Consider the following 27,687-nt stretch of genomic DNA (forward strand, 5'->3'; position numbering starts at 1 on the left):
TGTGCAGAGCTATAGAGTTTGTCAAGTTACAAAAGGTAGTAGTCAGAATGTGGGATTGTATAAACCTTTGACAGTACCAAAGAGACCTTGGGAGGATATAAGCATGGATTTCATACTTGGATTGTTGAAGACATAGAGAGGGAATGATTCTATATTTGTGGTGGTGGATAGATTCTCGAAGATGGCTCTTTTCATATCTTGTAAAAAGACATTAGATGCAGTGCATGTAGCTGACTTATTTTTCAAGGAGGTAGTGAGATTGCATGGATTACCTAAAAGCATAGTTTCAGACACAAACACTAAGTTTGTTGGTTATTTTTTGAGAACACTTTGGAAGAAGATGCAGATAGATTTGAAATTCAGTTCCACTTTTTACCCATAGACTGATGGATAGACATAAGTAGTAAACAAGAGGTTGGGAATTTTTTTGAGATGCTTAGTTGGAGAGAAAACCCGAAGTTGGGATTTTATTCTTGCACAAGTAGAGTTTGCCTACAATAATTCAGTGAATAGGAGTACCAAAGAAAACCTTTTGAGATTGTTACCTGATCACACCCTAGAGGTATATTAGAATTGAGAGATATCAGTAGTCAAGACAAGAGGAGTGTAGAGGCAGAAGAATTTGTAGATCATATGAAGGACTTACATCTTCAGGTTAGGCAACATTTGGAGGATATGAATAGCAAGTATAAGGAGAAAGAAGATGAGAAGAGGAGACATAAGGAATTTGAAGTTGGTGATGAAGTTATGGTGTATCTGAGACAAGAAATATTTCTAGTTGGAAACTATAACAAGTTGTAGATGAGGAAGTTTGGACCTTGTAAGATCTTGAGGAAATTCAGTTCTAGAAATGCATATGAATTAGAATTACTGAATAGTTTGGGTATTTCACCTATATTCAACGTTGCAAATCTATATCAGTATCATGAATCCGAATTCAGTAAAGATAGTATTGTAGACTTGGAGAAATAGTTGCCTCAGAAGGAGCCAAATCAGATTGAAGACATTTTGGATAGTAGGATTGGGCGTAGTACCCAGAGCAGTCAGTATAAGGAGTACCTTGTCAAGTGGAAGGACAAACTAGTCAAAGATTTATCTTGGATTTCTCAGGTAGAGATAGACCACCTTGGTTTTCCTCTGACTCAGCAAAGTGAGAGACTCACTTTTTCAATAATAATAGATGTTTGATGCAGGAGCATCCCCGATTCTTGGAAATCTTGCATCAACCAAAAACATTTCTTTTTTTCAGTTTGTTTTATGTTTTGCAGTTTCAACATTTCTTTCTACATTTCTTGTATTTTCTCATCAGATCTTGCGAACTTGGATTTTTCTTGAGGACATGATCATCGTCCTTATTCCTAAACTGTGGAGCATTTGGATCATTTTCTGGCAAGCTATTGATTCTGGATTCCGTGACATTTTTTCGGCATTGGAACCGCTTGGACCTATTTGCATTAGAGAATCTTGTGGATCCCTTCCGTAGCTTGTAGAGCCCCAGTTTGTTGATTACGATTTTCCTTGGCATGCGACCAACCTTCCCTTTGATCCACACTTCATCCTTTTGATTTTCCAGAGGAATCTCTTTGGTGGAGGCTGACCTGTTGGTTTTACATGTTTGATCTTGTTCTTCGGTATTTGATCCCTTTTTGACCGATCGGATCTCCTTGGATCATATAAATCATTGTAATTGAGCATCAGAAGTCAGTTAGATAGAACATGGAAGATAGATCTTAGGATTTAGAGGTTCTAAGTTGACTAATTATGTCGATGAGCACGTATGTAGCAGACTAGTGGGCTGAATCTTGTAACTCGGATGTTACCGGTTATCTGTAATCAATTTTCTTGATCCGATTCATTCAGTCTGCATTGTCTCCATCATATCCTCTGGTTTCCATTGTGTTTACTCTTGTTGCCCAGTCCAGATTGATCTCTTTGAGGTCCCTCCTAACCAGTGACTGCACCACAATGTAAGAGTGTTGAGAGTGATAGTTTTTTATTAAGGTAAGCAGGGTTTTGGGTTAAGAATGATAAAGCACTAAGAACAATAGGAAAACAAATATCCACCACAAAAATAACAACATGATGACAAAGGATAACAAATCAGAACAACAATAAGAAAATAGAAGCACAACAAAATGATTAATAAAAACCCAACCAACTCATGGGGGTTTAAAATATGGTCCAAAGATTTTTGGTTAACCTTATAAGTAGGGTCTTTCTCCACATAAGAATTTAGACAAGGAGACGTCCAACATTTATCATTAGGAATCATTAGATTTTGCATGGAGAATCTTCCCCTTTTTCAAATTTTTTTAATTTTTTGTTTTCCTAGGATAGAAGGAAAAGGATGTGATGCAGAGGTTAGCAGCAGTAAGTTGACAAACCCACACACTCACACTCTTAGGTCTTACAATACCTATGCTTCCTCTCAAGGTCTCAATCCAGTCCAATGTAAAATAGGGTTCTTAACCTTGCCTAGGGATGGTATAACACTCCCATGCCATCCTTAAGACTCACTAAGACCTTCCACATCAATTTTTTGGAATACAAGTTTGGGTATTGGTCCTAGGGGCTTGAATGGGTCTACCGGCTAGTAGCCCTATTTACTGATTTTTTGGCTTTTTCTCTAAATTGTGCCAAACAACCTACCAAGTAAATTTTGGTTTCAGATACCCTTTTGGGACTACTATAAAAATCCAAAATCTTAGGTTTCCAACCTATTCCTACACTCTCCAACACCTACCAGGTTCACAGGCCTAATTGACCAAGTTAGGTTTGTTTTACGAAAGAAGTATGTGAGAATGGGGTCACAAGAAGATTCTAAATCTTCAAGAGGCTTCTTCTATATCCCAATGTTCCCAATCCATAAATTAATTCTTTAGTTCATGATTCTTCATTGTGTGCACAATGAATTCCACTCTAGGCTAATCTAAACCCTCAAACAGTTTAGACTAGGGCTTGGTGGTAAAATTACCAAACCAAATCCTCTGACCTTTCCCCTTTGGAATCTTAGAATACATGCCTCTAAATTACATTCTACCAATGGTCATTGGATTCCAATGGGTAGATTGCAAGTTAGGGCTTCATTTGCATTGTAACCCTTGAAAATGGAGGGTTTCAGACCTGTAGAGAGTAAACCGCTTATAACTTCCTCCAAATTTCACTTCAAGAGGTTAGACAAGGTCATTAGAAATTTGATTCAGGGTAATTTCAAACTAACTCAGAGTTTCATCACAAGATTTCACACCCTGTAGGGACAGTACAAAAAACTATCACTGTTATGGCAAAACCAGATTTGTTCTATTCACTTTCTCCATCAAACTTTACAAAAATCTCCAAAAACCTTCCCCATGGTTTTTCAAACATATATAAACCCTCCTCAAAATCCATAACCAAATTTTGAATAGTTATGAACATTGGAGAGGTAGTTGTCATCCTACCGACAACTTTTCAAAGTTGCTTGACAACAAAATGCAATATTTTTGCAACTTGGACAATATTGGAAAATTAAGAACCTAGACCTTATGGGAACATCTACAAGGTCATTATTTGAATCCAAAAACCTAATAAAACATCCTATACCTATCAACTCCAAATTCCAAGCCTTCATGGTCTAATAGACCTCTAGGTTTATATGCTCACCTAAGAGATTATTGACCATACAAATAGGCACTCTATTTCATCAAGGGTGATAATTGATCCAACCCCTTACTACAACACAAAAGATCATGTAAACACTACTATGGTTAGAACCTTTCTTGAAAAGAGAAGGTGCTTTGCACCAATCACCTTCATACATGATTTCAAGCTTCTCCCAGATCTCATGTGTAGTCTAAAGTCCCATTCCATTTGTAATCTCAGAATCAGTCAGGGCACTAATAAATGCTTCCTTTTATCTAATATTATTTTCAACTTCTTTGATCTTATCAGCAGTAACCGGTCCATTTGGAGGAGCAGAAGAGGCATTCTTCGTAATCTTCCAGTAATCTTCTCCAAGATATTTCAAGTGCACTTCTATCAAGTTCTTCCATATAGCATAGTTACTTCCATCAAATCTCAGACTGACCTTCTTAACGATAGCACCTGAAGCTACCATCTCGAATCTCCTCAAGCAGTTAAGCTTCTTCCAGAGGATATAGCTCTGATACCAATTGTTAACAGCAAAGAGGAGGAAAACTAAGAGGGGGGGTGAATCAGTTTTCACCGGATCTACAAACTTGACTACAAAAATAGATCTGATAAACTACAGTAATAATAAAGATAAGCAAATTAATAGCACAACACGCAACACCAATATTTTGACATGGAAAACTCAGTTAAGGGAAAAACCATGGTGGGAACCTACCCACAGTAAAATGATACTCTGCAGTAGTATGTGAAAATATTACAATGGGGAATGCACATGCATTCAGGCACACTACCTAGAGCTCACTGCTCAAATACAATGACCTAGAAGACTGCAAACCTTAGGGAAGTTTCACTGACTTACAACAAGATTCAGACTACAATCCGGAAGAAATGAACTAAAGGAATAACATCTCCAAATGCTTGATTATAGTTCTGGTTAAGCACAGATGTTTGCTCAGCAACACCAATCTCTCCTCAATCACAACATCGAAGGGTGAATCACTTGTTCACACATAAACCTCTCTGTAATAATGTAGACACAACCTCAACACCTAAATTACATGAATATATCACCTATCTATACAAATCATCAACCTTGACAACAAGGTAGGATAAACCCTCAACTCACAATTACAAAATTATATCACATGATACAAAGATTGACCACCGGACCAATATAATGACTTACATGACATAACATGGACCTAATTCAAATTCCCAAATGCTTAACTCCACCGGAAATCATACCAAGAACAATTGCAGCACACTACACCACTAAGAATACCACATTACACGAAAATCATCATCGATTCATGACAACCACCAAAACACCACACAACAATCAATATGGATCATGAAAAAAAATAGGACACAATTAGGAAACACCAGCAAGCACATTAGAATCATCAGAAACAATTGCACCAACACCACTTATCAAATCTTCATTTGTCAATGTTTGAAACTCAAGAATATAGGCAATAAACAACTGTCACGAAGAAAGATAACTTTTGGAGCACCAAATTAGGATCCATCTGAAATGAAGATACACAAGACCATCTCAAATAATATCCCAAAATTTTAACACAAGATCTGATCACACCGGAGGAAATACTGAACTCTGCAAAACAGTTATCAACAAAACAAAGGTGCAAAATCAAATCATAAGATCTTTCCAATCTCCAAACACCAGAGCAAATCACAAGAATATGTTGACATCAATGATAAAAACATATCGTAGCAGCAACAATGTCCAACAATCTCTGACACATCTCACTTGCAAGTAACCTTGTGTCCTTATCATTAGGTTGAGCTTCCCTCCCTCCTAACTCCTAGGGCAAGTCATATTCTTGGTCATCCTCTGTATCACAGAGTATCATAGGGGTAGGTTGGGGGGACAAATGAGCAAGAGGCATCATAATCTATATGCTTCTTCCTATAGGCCTTCTCATATATTTGCTTATAATGCTTGGTGGGACACCTTCAATTAATTCATTTAAATGAATAATCTTCATATTTGCACGGGCAATGGGATCTTAAATTTTTGAATATGCATAATGACATTGGCAAATTTTGGCCCTTTCTCCATTCCTCAGCCCTAATGATTTTTCATGAGCTTCTAGGTTCTCAGTAGCATGTGCTTCATCCAGGTTTTGGATCAAATCTTCATCCTCAAGTGGCACATGTTCATATGGGCTTAGCTTCTGTGATTGTTTTGCAGAATTAATAAAACCTTTAGGATCAAAATTGACCCTTGGTACATCTTGGCTTAGCTCATAATAGACCAGTATATCTTTAATGCACTCATATCATTTTGTAGAAGAAATGGTAAAAATTTCAAAACACAAATATCTAGGCAGTAGGGATTGCTTCCCATATTTCTTCAAATGCAAGTTATTTGCTTCCGCCAACTGTCTCATGATTTCTATGTACACAATCCTATTTGGTACTGCTTTAGGAAGTAGCAAGGGAGCCCCCTCAAACTGATATATTCTGATCTTGGTGTAGCTCTTCAGAGCATACCAGTCTCTCCAATTATGGTTGACCAACTATCGATCATCATTATCTTTTGGCCTAAGGAACTTTTGTATCTTTAGAGTTAAAGTGTAATTGCAGGGGTAGCCAAGGAGTTGACACAGAGGTTTGACAAAATGTTCTTCAAAGCACAAATACTGGGACCACTAGCACCTCTAATCCCATATTACTGTCCACATCTATGCTAGTTTCCTTATATCCTCCATATCATATTCATTTACTTATAGACCGTCACTCCACATATCCATCATTTGACCAACTTACAACAACATATGCATTTGCACATAATAGTGTTTGAAATGGATCTCATTGGAATCATGTCTTACCCTCTCCAAGCCATGGTTGATTTGGTCCACCATTAAGATCACCTAATCAAACGATTGAGCATCATGTGTTTGTACATCATCAGTCAATATCATTGGTGCTACTTCCATCAGAACACTCGCCTCAATTCCCATAATTTGGCATACAGAATAATAAGTGTATTTGAAATATTCTTGAAACAAAACAACATCATAAGGAGGTTCTTCATTCTTTTCAAACATTCTGAGATGATTTTCGTCCTTGGGCCTATGCATAGGCAACCTCCACCATTGATATATCTCTTTGAGCCTGCCAAACTCATTGGATAAGAGGGTTTGATCAATATTCTCATCAAGGGTTATATCTAGGTCAAACACTCTTGACATGTAATCCCTAATTATCGGCAACAATGGTTGTCCGACGACATCATAAATTGTTTTCTCTTCAGGCCTATAATTCTTTGCCAATGCTATCATCAAATTCACACTCACAAAGACATTTGGCACAACCAATCTCCCTATGTTGAATGCCCATGGGTTGCATATTGGCTCTGGCCTATTCCTCTTTCGGTAATGATACAAACACAACTCATAACCTCTCATGGGTGTCCATACATCACCTAGGTCTTCATATTTGTCTCCTAACAGTTTCAATTGGGAAGATCTTATAGATTTTGCACTATAATCAAGAAATTTGTCCATTAAGTCTTGGTTCAAATGTCGTCCCTCCTTCCTCTGTTTCTTAGGTTTCGATTTAGAAGGACTCTCTGTCTCGGTAGACTTTTCTTTTTGTTTCTTAGCTGTAGGTTTCTTGGATGTGCCTTCCATTTCAATTAGTACTAGATAATTGAAATTGAAAGAGTTTTTTATGAGACTGGTCACTTACTTGTAATGAAGTCATTGAAACTGATTTCTCCTAGTTCCTTGTTTTGACTACTTTAGCTTTTTCTACCCAAATTTCTCCTCAATGATATGATGAGTGCAAAATCTGTGCTTTAATTCTATGAATCGTCACTTCGGAATACAATTGCAAAATGGTCATTTATTGATTTAAATTCAAATTTGTGTGACAAGCTATCAACTTGGCACATATTAATGTTGGGGAATTATGAGCTTCGCTATTCTATCACTTAGGTTTTTCGGTGTATGTGTTCTTGTCAACAAAGCTCTTTTTTCCTTCTTCGTCATTTTACCTTTGTCGAATCACACAATATTGTCAATGCAGCACCCTCTTATTTCTCTGACATTTTGGCATACATATCAACTTCGGTTTAGTGCTCATACTCCTTTACCGATATGTTTAGTTATATCAAAAATGAGCTTTCCGACAAGACCTATGTAGATAAAGAATAGTGTGCTACTTCATAGCTTTGTAGATATGAATCGCTACACCGAAACCTTAATATTTTGGTAAACTGTATACATGGTTTCTCCGATATTTATGTTTTTCTGGAGGATGCAACTTTGGTGTAGTGCTTACAACTCTTGTCGAGTGATGTAATTACACCAAAACCAAGCTTTCGGTAAGACCACATTAAGGTTTGCCGATACTTTGTTTTTCCTTTTTGGTGTAGCCCATCGCTTCGGTAAAGAAACCCTAAGTTTGAGAGACTTCAAGTATGTTGCCGAAAAATATTCAGTGAAAAGAAAAGACACCTTATATCGATTGTATAACCCGCATGAGCTAGCTTGATATACCTTCTTTTTGTTATTGGATATGCTTTCGGCAAAGCATCTTTGTACTTGGTAGAGCAGATGCGATACACCGAAACTTATATTTTTGGCAAAACATATGCAAATATATGTTGATATGAAATCCCTTTTTAGTATAAGTATCCCTTTCAGAGAAAGTCATATCTGTTGTGTCGATATTGTTAGCTACTCTGAAGCATTATTTTGTTGTTGTAACATTATGTGAGTCTTCTTGATACTGATTATTTCACACAAGGAGAAGTATAATGTGCTTTCCTTGGGATTTTTGAGATAAGGTCATGGATTTTGTCTTCTTCTAGAGCCATATGTTGGGCTCAATCCTTATGAGAGCCACATTTATCCCCACATATAGCATTCATATTTATGTAGCAATCATGTTCTATAATTATGTATCTAACTGTTTTTGTCATTCATGTCTTTCATTAATGAACTTCTAACAATAATGATCAATTAAACCATTCTTCTCAAGCCAATGTTTGTAGACAACTTGGAAAGTACCGAGTGAAACTCTAGTGGAGAATTTCCTTCTCTAGTTTAATACAAAAGCTTGATAAGTTAAAACCAAGGGAATTAACTTATTACTCGAGAAGCACTAAATTTTGTAAAAAATTAGGGTTCCAACACACTTCATCCATCAATCTCCCTAAAATGTAGCTACTCTTGACTCACTACCTCAAGCAATAATTTAGTAATTATGCTCTAATAATTTCACCACACACTCTTACTACTTCACTTTTGTATCTTCGATATTCCACTACACTCCATACAACTTGCATTTGATTTGATCTTCTATATATACCAAGTGCGTTATCACAAAAACTACAATTAGGTTAGCTAGAATAGGGGACAAGGAGTGATCCCAATAGATAAGCCATATAACATAATTGCAGTGAAAGTGGTTCAATTTTAAGGATAGAGAGAACCTAAAACCACTTATAACATCTTCTCCTAGGCATATTCATTGAATGACTCCCCTTGACTCTATAGTTTTCATTCATTTTTAGAGGATTCCTCTAGACCAGTCAAAGATATAAAAATATAGCTTTGTAAATTGTATCAGCATACAATTTTATCCTCACCTAGATCTCACTTTGGTGCTTCAATGTCCAATGCCCAATGTTTATCCTGATTCTGCTCACATCGCCTATGAATCTCACATTTTCATCACCTTCACTACCTCACCCTCATGTTGGAGTCTTGATTCTCAAGACCAGGGCATTGCACACTTTGGTCCTAGCTCAAGACCAAGGTGCTAAATGCCCTGGTCCCCCTAATTAGGACCCATTTTGGCTGCCCAAAATGGTCATCTCAAATGAGCAGGAAAATTGATCTCGTGTTGGTCTACCCAAACATTCAACTAATTTTAGAGCACTAAAGTATAAAAGGATGTCTAACCCTCTCATTCGAAACCTAATATTCTAAGCCATCTAAAGATCTCAATTACATTCTAGCAAATTCAAGTGAGCAAGCAATTAGTCATTCATCAAGAATTTGAGTAGAAGTAAAGTCAAGTTATGCATTCAAGATGGCATCCATGATCAATCTTCTTTGAAGTAATTTTACAAGACAACCCTAAAACCCTTGCATGAGGATCAAACACAACTTAATCAAGGTATATTTCAATTATTAGTACTTTTGTTTCAAATTTGGCCTTTCCCTCAAAAGGAAAGCATTTTACAATCATTTTCCATTTCAATTCATATTTCAATTTCAAGGTTAATTCCTAAAATGGGGTTTGACCTAAGGAAAACCCCAATCCCCAACATCTTTCCCTCTCTTTTTGTGTGTAGGAAATGCGTACAAGAGCTATACTCGGTAATTCGAGAAGAGTTGACAGTAACAAACATGTTCAACTTTTGACAAAGGAAAATTTAGAGGACCAAGATGAATCTGTACTACATGGTCCCAAAAAATTAGGCCAAACTTCTCGAATAGGTTCTAAACATCTTCTTTTACCCATATCTCATTTTGTGGCTTCAGGGGATATCTGTAGTAGCCTGTTTTCAATAGTTTACTTTAATTATTCATAGTTTTATCCTAATTTCACAATTACATTCCAAATTCAACTAAGAAAGAGGATAACTATTCCCAACCAATTAATCTAATCATAATTTTAGCCCTTTCCTTATTTGGATTATGGCTAGATCTATTAGGTTCACTCCTCTTTCAATGTATTGGTTTAATATGGCTAGTTAGTGGTTTTATTATCCTAAACCCTAATTCCTAATTTTTCACCCATTACATTTTGGTGAACCTGACTTCTTTCGTGCTTGTTTTTTATTTAGTGTCTTAGATCTAAATTGTATGCATTTTAACATTAATTTGTTCACTCATATATCTTATTTGTAATTGAAAATTACTTAAATTTAAAGGTTAAATTGACACGAACGCTAATTTATTATTCTAAAATTGACTTGTGGGTAACATAATTTTTCAATTGTGTTTTCAAATTTGAGTATTATGATATGTTATATTTATATTTAGAGGCATCTAATATTCAAAATCACAATTCAAATTTCTTAATTAATTGGTTAATCAATCATTTTAACAACAAATTGCATTGTTTAATCATAGTTGTCAATTTTTGCATCCAATTTTCCCTCCTTTGTGCATGATTTTTTTTACCACTAGTCCTACATACAATATTCCTATGAGAAGTTATAGACTTAAGGCTTCACAATATTTAAACACTAAGGATATGGAGCCTCAGTTGAATAACTTATTCCATGAGAATGTTGGTACTTCCTCTAATCCAACAAATGCCATCCTTCATCTTGATTCTCCTCATTGTAGACAGTAAAAAATGGTCAACACCCGTGTCTCCTATTTTTAACATATCATGTGCATAGTGCCTCTTAGGTTTGATTAATTAATTAACCCCGCTTTTACTAACAATTCTTCTAAGTCCTAAATAAATAAATAAAATAATTTATTTATTTGTCTCCTTTGTCCATTAATTAAATAAATTTATTTTATTTAATTAACTAATTCATAAATATGAATGATAAATTAATAAATCATTTTTATTAATTTATCACATTTATCTTCCTCCAAAATAAAGATAATTAATAAATTTTATTTATTAGTTCATCTTTATTTCCTTCTTTTCTTAATTATTTTTATTTTTCTGTTTTAGTTTCTTATGTGGAAATATTTAATAATTTTTAATTATTAAATATTTTCATAAAATCCTCCTTATTTTCAAATTTGAAAACTAATATCTCAAAAATCAATCTTTTGGCAATATCTCTTTAATTTTAATTTTTAAATTAAAAAATGAGGCTATGCATCTTCAAAAATCTGTTTTTTTTTCTTTTCTTGTGAGGAGATAATTAATAAATCTTATTTATTAATTATCTTATAAGGGGATATTTTATTTATTTTTAATTCTTCTATTTATCTTTTCAAATGAAGATATTTAATAATTTTTAATTATTAAAATCTTCTTGATATTTTCAACTTGCTAATTTGGTATTTATGAGAAGATAATTAAAGATTTTAATATTTATTCTCATAATATCTTTTCATTTGCTTTCTTCTATCTTCATCCTTCCCTGAATGGTAGCTTTGTTGTGCACTCAATTTCATCTGTTGATTATTTTCAGTCTCAAAACAGTCTTGGCCATCCAATCAATCCTAATTTTATATAAATTGAGCTTTCATTGCTCATTTTCAACAACCGCACTTTGAGTATCCTTATGCTATCAATTATTTTATTTTATTTTTTATCATCATATTTCCATCAATTACTTTCAATACACTTGCTTTGTAGGTGAGAGCCACATAAATTTGAAGGAGAAAGAAGATCGATGAAAGGCAATGGAAGAATCATTGTGTTGGTTTGCATTTATTTTAAGTGTTTTATTTCCATACTTTCATTGAATGTATTAGGATTAATTTCATAGCTTGTTAGGTTTGTAGTTACCTAATTTAGGCTTTGATGGTTTATTCCAAATTCCTAGTTACATTTTTGGTGAACCCGATTGGAACATGCTTGGATTTAATATATATTTTTTTTAAGGTTTTGTGAAGTTGCATATTTTTCATGGAGAAATTGCAAATTTTTCTTCTAAAACCGTCGTAATCATTTGATCACGTAATAATTTTCGTGTAGAATTAAATCAAATGGTTTCAAGATTTATTAGATCTCATTCTTACCTTTCGAGATCATTTTACGGTTTGTAATTTGGATAAGAATTGAGAAATTTATGGTGTTTTTTATTTTGTTGTTCTAAAAAGACAAAAATTTCAAGAACATTCATGCAACTTTCACTTAGACTAATTTAGGATGGTGAATTAATCATGCATTCATGCAACTTTCATATATATTAATTTAGGTTGGTGAATTAATCTTGCATTCATGCAACTTTCACATATACTAATTTAGGTTGGTGAGTTAATCTCGCATTCATGCAACTATCACATAGAAAAATTTAGGATGGTGAATTAATCTTGCATACATGCAACTTTCATTTAGACTAATCTAGGATGGTAAATTAGTCTTGCATTCATGCAACCTTCATCTAGATTAATTTAGGTTGGTAAATTAATCTTGCATTCATGCAAATTTCATCTAGATTAATCTACGATGGTAAATTGGACAAGTTTCACATAGATTAATCTAAGAGGTCAAAGAATCACAATGTTGGTGGATTAATTTTGATGGTGATTTATAGTTTTTGAATCTCTAAAATTGTTGATAGATTTGTGGCAAATGCAAGTCAAAGTATAAAGTGCAAGAGGGGAAAAAAGACCTATGAGGTGGATTAGTTTATAAGCATGCAAATCAAACATGGAAGTATATGAAATCAAAGACATAATTTGAAATACATGAAAACATGAATAATGAAAATGTATATACCACACACAATCCTTTTACCTTCTCCTTTGGATGGAGCTTGATGAATTGAAGGTGCCCTTGTATGATGCTCCACTTGATGTGCTCCTCTTGCTTGCTTGATGTGGATGGCTCTCCAATGTTGTGCACAAATGGAATGGATTTGAAAGATGATGGAAATGAGATGATTAAGTGTGGATGTAGGATGATTTTGACATGATAAGGATGCTAAAATGATTTTTCTAGGCTCAAAAGGGCAGCATAAGATTACTGAACTTGGAGATGAAGAATGAAGGGATGGAGTCCTCAATTTATAGGAAGAGGAGAGGAAGAATGGATGGCTAGGATGGATTCAATATGAAGGGCTAGGATTACTTGTGAGCTCACACAAGGCCCAAGAGAGGGTGTGGAGACCAAGAGATATGCCTTAAAGGCATTTCTTGTCTCCACACTCCTCAAGGTACATTGGGAAGACTTCCCAAGGTACCTTGAGAAGAGCAAAGTGCATTGGGAAGACTTCCCAATGTGCCTTGAGAGGAGCAAGGGATGTGGCATTCCTTGAAGAATGGGGAGGAGGAATTTAAAATTCTCCAAAAAGGGATAATCATGGGGATTGGAGGAATAAGAAGGAATTAAAAATTCCTTGGGAGAGGAGATGCCTAGAGGATTGTGAGATTTTGAAGATCTCACATTCACCTAGGAAAAGAGCATTAAAAGCTAGTGGTTGGATGGGAGGGACAAGGAGTTGACTTCGTGGCTAATCATGATGATTAGCCATTAGCAACTTATTAGGAGGGGGATTAGAGGAAATTTTAGGTGGGATTAGGATTTGTAGGAGGATTTGTCTAGGAGAAAGAATGAGTGGAGGGAATTAAAAATTAGAAGAATAAGGTTAAGTGAGTTTAGGGAGTTTCTAGAAGAATTTATTAGGTTAATGATGAATTAAGAAGATGATTTGTAGGAATCATGTAGGTTAGCTAATTAATTGAAATTAATTAGCCAAGAGGAAGATTTGTGAGGATTTAATCTTTTAGAAGAATAAAGAAAGGGATTGATTTATTAAATAAACCAGTCACATGCTATAGTGACAATATCAATTAGATTTAATTAATATTGAGGAAAATTTGAATTACCATAATTAATTAAGTAATTATGTGAGGAATTAAAAATAATTAAAAATAATTATTTTTAAGTGTCTACACAAATTACTAATGCATTTGGTGCAGGACACGGTCAAAGAATCTTATCAAAACTAAGTGCTAATTGTGATTTTTAGAATAGTTGCAGACGTCAATTTTTCTAAGGGTTAATGAATACCATGTATGCTATGTTTTCTTTCATTTTGCTTGTGTGTTTTTACCCTTAAAAGTGGGCCTGCCTCCCGATTTGCCTGGCAGTTCACACAAGCATTGGTGAGAGGGAACGACCCAAAGTGGTGATGGGCTAAGGCCAAGATCTTCCAAACCACTCTAAATAACTATGTTTGCAATGAAAGTTGTAAGAAACAGGTGTTGGAATGGCATAGCGATGATTAAATTTGCCAGATCTATGCCCACCCAAACGGATGCCCTAACTAAAACCTCTTGTGTTTAGAGACCAAAATCCCTCTATTTGTTGACTCAAGCGTTGTGATACGCGCATGCCGAAGAAACCTCTCATGTACCCCTCAATTAGAGATAGTAAATTCTTGGGAAGTGATGCCCCTTGAATTCAAAGCTTGGTATGCTCATAGAAGTGAGTGTCATGGAGGGGAGCTAGTGCTACCAAGCTTCTAACTATCCAATTGAACTTGGTATTTTATGGTAAGAGGATTCAACAAATATTGTCCTTGCCAGCCTTAGGAAATATTGTGAAGGTGGATGATTGTTTTGTATCAAAGTCCAACAAACATTTTGTCTTCTATGTTTTCCAAAAGGTGAATCAAAACAATTCTCACAAGTGGTCATAAACAACCTTGGTTATCAAAGTTCAAACAAGTTCCAACAAGTCAGACACAAGTTTCAAATCAAAACAAAGTCCAAACAAAGTTTCAAATCTTTTCCAACTTTTCATCCAACATTTTATGAATATGGTTTGTCAAAACATTGGATACCCTTGTTTCAAAATTCATGTCACTTACGGTTATCTCTTGCATACTTCAAAATAGGTCTTAGGTCATATTGTCATTACCCTTCATTTTAGTCCATTTCATTGCAAGCATCCTCATTTCATCTTCCTAAGTCTTAATTGGATTATCATTTTTCATAGCAAAACTAGGTCTTTGCTTAGGTTGCATTTTGCATTTCCAAAGTCATTGGTCCTCACATATCCTATCACATTAGCTTTGTCATTGCATAGTTTGAACCTTAAGTCTTGTCTTAGGTTAGCATTGTCAAACATTTGCATTCATATCATTTTGTCATATCATATCATATTCGTAGATCATATCATATCTTGAGATCATATTCATATCATATCCTTAGGTCATTGTCATTATCATTTTCCTCTTGCATATTAGTCTCAAAATTAGATTTGTCAAAATTTCAAAATCAAAACTTTAGATTAAACCCTAAGTTATTGTTAGGAAGTCTTGACCTTGTCCAACGTTTTTTTTTTGTCCAAATATTGTCCTTCTATCAACATCATTTTGTCAAACCTAGCTTAGTATCCAAGCGTAAAGGTGAGACATTGTCATCATTAGTCCTTTTGTCCTTTATCCTTCTGTCAATTAAGGTCTTGACTTCATTTCAATTTCCCAAGGTTGCGTCTTTAAGGTTGCATTTCAAAGTTTGTCCAAATCTTGAAAAGCCCAAAAACATAGATTGCATTATCATATCCCAAAGTTGCATTTAGTTTCATAACATTTATCAAACCCCTAAGATTTCAAGGGTCCAAAGCAAGGTCACATTTACATTCCTTAAAATTGCATTTAGCTGCATAATTATTGTCATTCCAAATATTCAAAAGACCAAAAACATTTAGTTGCATTGTCAATCACCTAGGTTGCATTAGTTGCATACATCATTCTTAAAATCCAAAATCCCAAAAATATTGCATTGCATAGTGACATGTCTATTGAAGCAAGGTTCCAAGCTCCTATGATCCAACAAAGTTTGACATATCAACCGATGATTGAACCAATGAATAACATAATGCAATCAAGTGTTAATCCAAGGAAATCACAATTCTATCCAACCCAACAACAAGGCAATATCGGTCAAACATTTTATGATGAAACATGTATCCAAATACGAAAACTAGAGGAGAAACTAGCTTGAGAAACAAATATCTTGGAACAAAAAGTGAAAAACATTGACAAGAATAGATCACAAACATCCAAAATGTTTCAAAAATTTCCAAGTCCAAATCCAAATATTGATCCAGTTGATGTAAAATCTCTTATCGAATGATCAGACATACTAGATCTCCTCACATAAATAGACATGATGAAACAATTTCAAGCAACACGTCCAAATTTTAATCAAATCCCTAGTCAAACATTATTTGATCAAACTTCATTCAAACAAGTTTTGAACCAACAACCAATGATTAATCAATAACCAATGGTCATGTTGGCAATTTGGAGGAATTGATTATATGTTGCATTGATGTTTGTCATTGATGTCAACACTATCTTGTTTGGTTGTCTACTGGGTTTCGGTAGAGTGGTTGAATTGTGATGTTGATTTGGAGACCATCTCTGGTATTCTCTGGTATGTTCAGATTGGTGGAAATGGTTTGGTTTGGTCATTTATGTGGTTTAGATGTGTGTCACATTTAGGTGGTTCGGGATTTGGTGATCTGGAAGCTATCACATGTTCTAGTAAGCCTTTTGGTTACCTGTAAGGGTTTTACCGGCAGAGCTTCGTTGAAGATCTTTTGATGGATTCGATAAGTGGTGTTGGTGCAGCTTCTAGAAGATTCTCAGGATGCTGATGGTTATCATGTTCATGTTCCAGTTGATCAGTGGTGTTGCATTTGGCTTATGGCAACCTATTTTAGGGCTGGTGCTATTCTGTGTTATTCTTCTAGTTTATAGACCGGTTTGTGTAACGTGTTGGTGGATGCTCCTGGTGTGTTACCAGTTGGATTTTATTAATTGGATAATGTTGTTTCAGTCTCAGGACAACTTGGGTTATCATTGGTTTATGGGTTTATGTAATAGATTTATTGTATTCTTTTAGGTGGCCGACCTAATTGTTTAGGTCCAGGGTTTGTATAAATATGATGTAAGATCTCTTTGTAGATCATAGGACGATCATGGATGGTTATGGGATTAAATGTGTGCAAATAAGGTTATAATAATATGCAGAAGATTTGGTTGATCATAGGTGATCGAATTGGGTTTATGTAAGAGGTTTAAGACCTTCGGTATTGAGATTAACCAGAACTATACTCAGGCATAGGAGATGTTATTCCTGTAGTTCAATCTTCTTTTCGGATTGTAGTCTGAAGATTTCTTGTATTCAGTGAGGCTCCTTTTGTGATGAGAAGTGTACTCTAGGCAGTGTGCCTTCCTGCATGTGCAGGCCCCTTATATGTAATATTTATTCATCTGATCAGTGGATAGATATTGTGGGTCACCAATCCCACTGTGGTTTTTCCTCTTTGAGGTTTTCCACGTATAAATATATGTGTTATGGTGTTGATCTTTTTGGTTGCATTATTACTTCTTGTTATTTACTTTTATGCATACCAGTTACTAAGTTGTTGTGCTAATAAGGTTAAAATTAATCATACCGGGAGAACACTGATTCTGTTGGAATCCAATAACACTGAGAGGGGGGGTGAATCAGTGTTATACCAGATGAATTAATTTTAGCCTTATTAAAACATACACCAACCGGTATACCGGTACATACAGAATTGAAAGAAGTAAAGCAACCAATAAGCCAATCACATAAATGAGAATCATAACACACAAAATTATGTGGAAAACCTCAAAGAGGAAAAACCATGGTGGTATTTGTGACCCACAATATCAATCCACTGGCCATATGAAGAGATATTACAAAATATAAGGGGTCTCCACTTGCAGGAAGGCTTACAACCTGGAGCACACTGCTCAATCACAAATGGAGTCTCACTGAGTACATATAAATCCAGACTACAATCTGGATAAGTGTTGAACTACTAAGATAGCATATTCTATGCCAGAATATAGTTTCAGTTTAAGCTATGTTTGTTCTGGTCTAAAACCCTAAACCCTTTACCGGAATAACCCCTACATAAATATCCTCACATACATAATCTCTCTAATATATTTTACATTATATCACATTCACATATCCATCACCATATCTATATCAAAATGATCTAATCCAACTGACCTATATATCCTATACAACTTATCATGCCTTATGTTGGCTAGATAACATAAATGCATGAATATAAAAACAATTGTCGATGTTGGATCCAAGAGATGTTGGCCTCCAATATCGATAACCATATTCTAAACCATGTCGGCCTGCAATACTTGTAACCAAAGAAATCCTTTTGTCTTGCCAGTGTCAGTGTCGATGCCAGTGTAGTGTTTGTGATGTGCTTGTCGGTACACAATTGAACCAAAACATGAAGCTAGAACAAAATCCATGTTTCCATAAATGACAACATAGTGAAACCAACCAATTGAGTGTCAATTGCCAAAAATCTCCCCCTTTGGCATTGATAGCAACACTCATGTGAAAAATGGTCAAGGTTTCATCTGTCGATTCCATCCTGCCTGCTGCTCCCCCCGAGCTGAATATTCATTAATGCAAAATACTACATACTCCCATATCTCCATATCTCTCCCTAACGTATACAAATCCTTTTATTCTTTTTTAAATCTATATCACTCCCCCTTTGACATCAATGCCATCAAAAATTCTAAAAAGAATGTTAAATATTTAAAAAAAACAAAAAAAACAGTACAATCAATATCCCAAAAATATCTTACCGGAGCTTAACAAATTTCAAATTTTTTGGATAAGCATTCTCCAATAGCTCAAGATAGGTATCCCAACCAGTTTTGAGAGTATCGAAAATAGATACAAGTCCATTTAATATATGTGCAAATGACTCTTTTCACTTACCTCTGTCGGTGTGGGCTTTCCAACCATATTCATACATTCTTTCTTATGTACACTGAGTGAATCCATCTGGGGACTCACCAAGACTCTTAGACTTCTAGCTCTTCTTATGATTTTGTCTCTTTCCTTCTCAAGAATAGAAATTTGGGCTTCCAAAATCAAAATTTGATCATCAATGGATGTAGTCAATGAACTCAATCCATCAAACGAATTAGCTATATTTGCAATTTTCTCCTGAAAATATTTTATCTTCTTATCCACATTAACTGTAAGTATATCTGTGTTAAAACATACCCTATAAATATTTGTACACTGCTTCAAAGAATTATCTATCCGTTTCATCTTTTCATCAATCTTCTTCTTCTTAGATTCAATCGCCTAATCAAATGAAGCTCTTTTAGCCTGAGTGTAGCTCTCCAATGCTTGCCGGTTTGAAATCTGTTGCAAGGATTGAAAATCCTTTTAAATGTGCTTAGTAATTGTCTTAAGCTTTCTGGATGGGCTTTCTTCATTGTCAATCTCGCACTCCAAGACTATTTTGTGTAAAATAGTGATTGACTGATCAATAATCCCTTTATATGTAGATCCCTCCTTCATTAATTTTTGTGTTGCCATCATCATGAGTTCAGTAGGACTCATCTCGGTTATGTTTTTTTTACAACTTATGAGGTGTCAACTGAAAACAAAGATGGACCAACTACCGATTCTCTGTTAGTTTCCCCTTTCTTCTCCTCTGATGATTTGTCCTTTATAGCTTCCTCACTTACACCAGTGGCTTCACCACTTGGTGCAATCTCTGTAACTGTTGGTTCCTCTGTAGGAGTTATAACCTCAACATGTACATTTGTATCCAGAGGACTGTTATCCTCAATATTAGTATCTTGTATATCATCAACCTTTTCACTCTCTGTATTAGCTGGTATCTCAACATTTGTCTGTACATTTGTATCTACTAGGGGCTTGGTTTCCACTATCTTAATGTTTTTCAAAACTAAGGGTGAAGTACCCATAATCCCCTTTCCTTTTCCTTCAACCAGGGTGTCTGCAGTGTCTGTCTTTGATTCCGGTGAAGTAAAGAAACCTCTGTCTCTCCAAAGAACTTAACCCATGCCTTTTGAGTCTCCTTTATTATCTCATTTACTCTTCTTAGCATCAAATTGGTTATTCCATGTTTTGCTATTAAAGACTTCTCTATCTACCACCTCAAGTGTCCTTTCCATTTCCTCTGGAGCAATAGTAACACAAACAAATAACAACTCTTGAATTTTAATATGCTTGTCTTCTTACATTGCTGATAGTTTTCTAGCATCTAACATATTATATAATTCTGCCGGTATTTGGTTTTCAATTTCTATTAAGGCTTTCTTATAAATATCCAAATATAATAATATTTCTTCCTCTACCTCTCTTTGTTCATTATCCTCTAAGTGTTCATAATAAAACTATACATTCTTTAACATGCCATCCTTAGTGATTTCATCTACTAACTCTGCAAAAGTTTTTGGTGGAATGATAGTCACATTACTAGATTGAATTGCCAGATCGATGGCATTCTTCTTCTTCCTTTTTGCAGTACTGGATGGAGCTGAAGTGGTTACTTTTGGTGCTTGCTTTTGTGCCAGTATTTTGAATGTAACATTCCTAATCAGTTGCTTTTTAGCCTCTACCTTTGTTTCCTCTATTTTCTTCCTTACAACCCTCTTGAATGCCAAGGGTTTTTCATCCTCAGATTCAAACTCTGTTGTAACAGGCTCAATGTGTACTTTTGGATTCTTCCTCTTCCTACCTTTCTCTGGGACAACATCAATTAATGCTTTAATATCTCGTGAGACCTTCTCAACAAATTTTCTAGCCTTTCCTTCTTGCTTCTCTCTCTTCTTCTAGTTGAGCTATGTTTCAACCTCTTATGATTTTTGTTTTGCAGTAGCATAGGGCTTCTCTACCACATCAATAGGTGCATCAATCAACATTTTTGCATAAGCCTCAAGGGTCTGTGCATCCACTTCATATTCCATTTCCTCAATCCAAATCTTTCGGGGCTTAACCACTTCCATAAGTGTTTCATCCTTCTTCACCATGAAGCATATGTCAGTTGAATTATTTTTAACAATATGCTTAGGAACCCTTTCCCTAGACTTCATATATTTCTAGAACCCCTTAAAATATCCACATACTTTATCATCTCTTTGACTGCGTAAAGTAGCAATTAACTGTTTCAATTGTCTCCCTACCGGGATATCAAATGCCCATTACCTCTTCCCAAAACTGGGAGTGTCATTCATGAAAAATAACATTAAGCAGACAATTAAGTTTCCATACTGGAAGGTTCCTTTCTCTTCTCCCTTAATCTTTCCTAGGTTTATTAATAGCTCATCTAGAATCCAACCACATAGATCCAATTTCTCATTTTCTCTCATCATTTTGTATGGTGCAAAATGTAGAAACTAGAAATAGAGTTCAGTCGGTTTGACTGAGTTACCTTATATCCGATGATCATGCTACCGAATCTAATGTCCATGTCGGTAATAGTGCTTATTCTCATAGATCTCCTATCAGATGTCACGTCGGTGATTTTATTCACGTAATCATTTGAAACCTTCTTATTTGGACATTGCCCAACCTGTGGAAAACCAGTGATTTCCCTGGTGGCTTCCTTGGTGATCTTGTAAGGTCTATTGAACAAGATAAACTCCTCATGTACTCTGCTCAAAACATACCTAATTATCTCATCTTCAAATTCTGGGATGTTCAGAATGCTGGTGTCTACTCCAACTATAACAATAATAACTCTAATTGAAATCTCAACTCAAAGTTGGGACATTCATCTGGTAAAGTTAATATTTTCATGGCTAGTTTTCATTTAGTTATCAACCAAAGGACGTAAAACTTGAAATGGGTCTACACTATATATGCACTAAGTTCCTTCAATGGCTATTCTGCATTGTTGTAGTAACTAACATTATGCAGAAAGGAAAGGCAAGAATGGAAATTATAGAAGGCTACAGGAAAGCTTATAAAAACAATGCTGGAATGATCTAATATAAATAACAAAAATCACTCTGTTTTGGCTTGGCTGCAGGAACAGTCAGTGGATCTATTTCCAGTGGCTGCAGGAACAGTCAAGGTACAAACTTCTACTGCAACTAAAGAAGAAGTAATTTCAATGAGCATAAACACAAGATCACTCACCAAGTGGGCCCCCTTGGATGAGTGATATCAAGCTTCCAGAAAAATACTTATAACAGATCAGAACAACATATCTTTTATTCATTGCTTCCTGAAAATGATTACATGTTTTAAAAAACTCTAGAATACTTATCAAAATTCTCTGCTCTATTCCTTTCTATTCTATCTAACCTCTAAGAAAAAAGGAAGAGCTTATTAAAAAGCAAAGATCAACTACAATGGACAACTCAAATCACGCCTAGAAGAAGAGGCAGATGACTGACTGATGAAGAAGATAACTAGAGCTTGGCTGCAGGAAATGTGGATCTAGACTGAAACACAGTCTTTGCATGCCGTAGCGATATTTTACGAATTCAATGCCCACTAGAGTTAAACTTCCGTAGTGCTACTTGGTTGCTCTGCTCATGTTGTACCTTGTGCTCGCTTGGCTCCTCTTCAGCTTGATCTCCAGTTATTTCTTTCGTGATTCTTCCTTCTTCAGGCGAGAAAGGAGAATATCCACTGTGGCATCATTTATTATTTGCACTACAACAAAAACAACATACAAGGACATGCATACGTATTTTATTTAATTAATGCATTCATTAATTCACATATGATATTACCCTAAATAATCCGCATAGCAACTGGAACAAATCATTTGGCTGCAGGAATAAATGGCATGGCTATAGGAATAGACCGGAAAAGTTCAAGCATGATTTCATAAGTTCAGGTTTAACGCATGGAATACATATAGTCAATTTACAATACTTCACTATTACTATGCAAACCAAAAGATGTCAAAAACCTAAGAGTTTTGATGATAAAACATGACAAAGTCTCAACTTATCATGCCCCTCAATTTTAAGAGTTTTCTGATCCTACAACAAAAGGAAATTTTTTGACTCTTGCTTTAACTCTTGAATCACCAACGGTGCCCTGACCTGTCCCCCCTGAAGCCAAATTCCAATAAAATCCTTTCATTTTTTCCAGCCTGGACCATCTAGTTGTTTCTTCTGTGACTGCATCATAATTTTGCTCTGTAGGCTGACATGCCAAAAGCGGCCACATAAGGATTGGGGGTTGAAAAATCAATGGTAGCCAGTAGTTGGCTTTCTCCCTGCCTAACTGTATGTATCTGGGGGCTCTTTGCATGGCTGCAAGAAAATTTTGTAGTGAATAAGGTTCTCTCTGTTTTAACTATTCCAATAGGTTATTCCATCATTGAGTTAACCCTTCTATTGTAGCAGTTCTGTCAATCTGAATCAAATGCTCATATGCTTGATAGACTTCTTCTCTCATTGGAAGCACTACTTTTCTAACATCATCTCTTACTAGTAACTTCTGCCAATCATAATAAAGAACTCTTGGTGCTTCTGATTCCCTTCTTAATGGTAATGGACAGTCAAGCTCTAATTTTTCATACTCCTTGGCTTGTGCCCCCATGATAATCTCATTTTGGATCCATGACATTTAAGCTTTGATATGGATATCCCCAATATACAATAAAGGGTTCCATTCCCTGTCTGAGGGTACAACACATTTATGTAAGTATAATTCACATAGAAAATTCTTCACAACAGGTGGAGAGGTTTGGTAAGCATAAAAGATTTCTTCAGGTGTTTCTAAAGAGGGGTTAAGGTCCCTAACAATGCGGTTTAGTTTGAAGTTTAGATATCGCTCTTTCAAATGTACTGCATAAACTCTTGGAGGTGCCCTACACTACATCAACTCAGGAACCATGCCATAAATTATTTCTACCTTAGCCTCTAATTCCTCAATTCTGTTATCTCTCTTTTCAATTTCTTTTTGTTGTTTATCTATAATCCCTTGCAACCTAGCCTTCTCTACTTCCCATTGTCTATAAAATGTTAAAGCAATAGATAAACTACTTAGGGATGAAGGAGGTCTAATAGGTAATACCTTAGACCATGAGATTTCTTCAATAAACTCCTCAATCTGAGCTAGCATCTCTCCAATATTTTCATCAGGTTGTTGGAGAACATCTTCAACAATTTCTTCAAATTGCTGTGCCACAGAAGCAAGATTTGCTAGTTTATCCTCAACAACATTTTCTTGAATTTCATCCTCTGTAGGGCTTCCTTCTTCTGAAGTTTCCACTGTAATAACCTCTGCCGGATTACCCCCAAGATGATTCTTCTATGTCTTGCTACGCGTTATTCTTACACAAACTTTTGGAATGGCTACAGGAGTTTTTATTTTTGTCCTACGCCTCTTGGCTGCAGGAGGAATATGAGTTACCTACGACTGGGCGATAAGTTCTTCATCTGTTTCATCCCTTTCCATCTCTTTCCCTTTCCTTCACAGATCTGGTGAATCTCTTCGAAGAGAAGTAGAGGGTTGTTCTTCACTTGATTTTGCTGTCTTTTCTTCCATAATAACCACGGCTCCTTTAGCAACAAGCAAATCCTCATCTGCAACAACTACGAGGGAAGAGGGTTCTACAATATTTTCTTTCCCAACTGGCGAGTTATCTGCAATAGGGGCATCTTCGACCCTTAATTGTTGTATATCCTCAAATACACCCCATTCCATTTGTGAAACATCTCTCAGGGACTACTGTACAAGTAACTTAACCAATCCATGATGGCTAATAGAGAAATTTCCATTTTTCCACGTCCCCTTAGCACTTGTAGAAATGAGGTGGTATAAGAAATTAGGAACATTCACTCGTCGGCCATGCCGCAGATGACTAAGTAATTTAAAATGAGGTGAATGCATATTTGAATATCGCCCTTCACATGTAATGTATTTCATAACATACAAAACTACTTGAGGCCAATGTGCTGGTAGAGAAACCCTTATAGTTCCTTGTTTGTCCATCATTAAGGGTTCATCCATGGGAATTGTGAATTCTGCTCAAGCACTCCTTGCATCTTTTGATTCTGGAAAGAGTTCTCCTTCTTGTGGCAACCTCATTACTTCTTCTATTCGCTACTCTGTAGTAATAACCCTCAAACCTTTAACTATAGCCTCTCCTTCATTAAAGGAATGCATCAATTCTGCAACAATTTCTTTGTTATAATCCCTAATTTTCAAGAAGTAATCCAACCGGTAGTGGTGTCTAAAATAATGCTCACAAAGAGCATCCTGCAGCAACACTTCATGAACCATTGGCTCATGACGAATTGGATCACCACCCATCTCTTACTCTGCTATTTTTCTATCTCTGCAGCTGAACCAAAATATCAAACAGTCTTGCTAAATTGAAATTGCCTTACATATCTCAATTCTGGCAGCAGAGTTTATTATTCACTTGCGTGAAATAATAACATAATAAGTAATGATGGGGAAAAATCAATTCGGAGTACCAAAAAGGACTAATAATTAATCACTTTGGAAACCAAACCATGAAGCACCCTCCCCAACTTAACCTAGCACATGTCCACACAAGCTGACAAGATTTTGGGTAGTGGAGCGGATTTAAATAGGATATAATCATAATGAACGAATAAATGCATAATTAAAATAAAACACAATATACATGTACCTACAATTGTACAAAAATGATGGCAAAATGAAATGAAATGACAGGTAAGAACGCGGGATGGAATGTCGTGGATGAGATTTTATGTACGGAGAAGAATATTCCTATATAATTTGGAAATATTTTATTATGAAGCATTATATATGTTCACTGCAGAGGCTGTAGGAACTTTACCTCTATTACCTTGCTCAATTGCAACAAGAAGCTCATGAATTGCTACAGGCTCATTGTCAGTTGCTGTAGGAACCTTTATGTCACTTTGTGGAGTAAAATGTTGCAGGAACTGTTCTTTAGTAGCTGGTTTATGATATAGACATAGTCAGTGACCATTTACTAAGAGTTTAAATCGAACAATATCAATTGTGGACAAATGAACAGCTCCATTCTGGAAAACTTCTTCTATCTCATATGGACCTAACCACCTGGTTTGAAGCTTTCCCATAGCATCTTTATATCTGGAATCATACAGTAGTGCCCAGTCACCAACTTTGAATTTCTTTTCCCTGATATATTTATCATGCCAATTTGCTCTTTGATTTTGAATCAATTCTGTCTGTTGAACAACTATCTTTTGCCATTCATCTAGAGCATTTAATTGCTGAATGCATTCTTTTTGTGCTTCAGATAATGTCATATTTAATTGCAAAGTTGTCCTCAGGGTTTTATGCTCAAATTCAATAGGCATCATTGCTATTTTTCCATAAACCATCTCAAAAGGTGTGAAACCAATTGGTGTTTTCCAAGTTGTTCTATATGCCCAAATTGCTTCTGAAATCCGGTGAGACCAATCTTTCTTGTGAACTAACATTGTTTTTGTAAGAATAGCCTCAAGCTCTCTATTTGTAACTTCTACTTGTTCATTAGCCTGTGGATGATATGGAGTAGATTTTCTATGCCTTATATTGTATTCTTTGACCAAAGTTTTTAATAATGTTGAAGTAAATTGAGGTCCTTGGTTTGAAACAATTTCCCTTGGTACTCCATATCTTGTAAATATCTCTTCATAAAGAAACTCAGCTACCTTATTATCTCTTGCATGTGTCATGGCATGAGCTTCCACCCATTTTATTACATAGTCTGTACATACCAAGATATAAGATCTATCATTAGAAGGTGGATCAATTGGGCCAACAAAATCTAATCCCCACTTGTCAAATGGGGCAACTGATATTTCAGGATATAGTGGCATCTCATCAGATTTTGTAGGTCTTCCCATTTGTTGACATCTGTCACATTTTCGGGTGTACTGACTTGCATCCTTATGTAATGTGGGCCAATAGTATCATGTATTGAGTATTTTCAGTGTTGTTCTTTTGGCAACAAAATGACCTCCACATGGCTCATCATGACATGCATGCAGGATGTCATATGTTTCATCTTCTCTGACACATCTTTGCATGAAATGGTCAGGTCCAATATAAAATAGACAATCAACAATCCATGAGAAGTTAAAATTTTTTTCAACTAGCAACCTTCTTTCCTTAGGAGAGAAATAAATTGGCATCTTAGCTGTAGCTAAATAGTTGGCAATATAAGCATAGCAAGGAGTGTGAGCTTGAATGAGAAACAAATGTTCATCTGGAAAAGTGTCATCTATTATTGTAGAATCTTCTTGCAATTGAAGACATGAAAGATAATCTGCAACCACATTAGACTTCCCTGGTTTATCAACAACTATGATATCAAATTCCTGCATCAACAATAACCAGCGAGCTAATCTACCAGTGATTGATGGCTTATTCATGAGATATCTAATTGCAGTATGATCTGTATGCACAAATATGGGATATCTTGTGATATAGTGTCTAAATTTGTTAAGTGCATATATGACAGCTATCATTTCCTTTTCAGTAACTGTGTAATTCAATTTAGGTCTCTGCAAATTCTTGCTAACATAATATATTGCATTTTCCAATTTGTCAATTCTCTATCCTAGCACTGCTCCTATTGCAT

Source organism: Cryptomeria japonica, chromosome 4 (genome assembly GCF_030272615.1).
Source record: "Cryptomeria japonica chromosome 4, Sugi_1.0, whole genome shotgun sequence".
Lineage (NCBI taxonomy): Eukaryota > Viridiplantae > Streptophyta > Pinopsida > Cupressales > Cupressaceae > Cryptomeria > Cryptomeria japonica.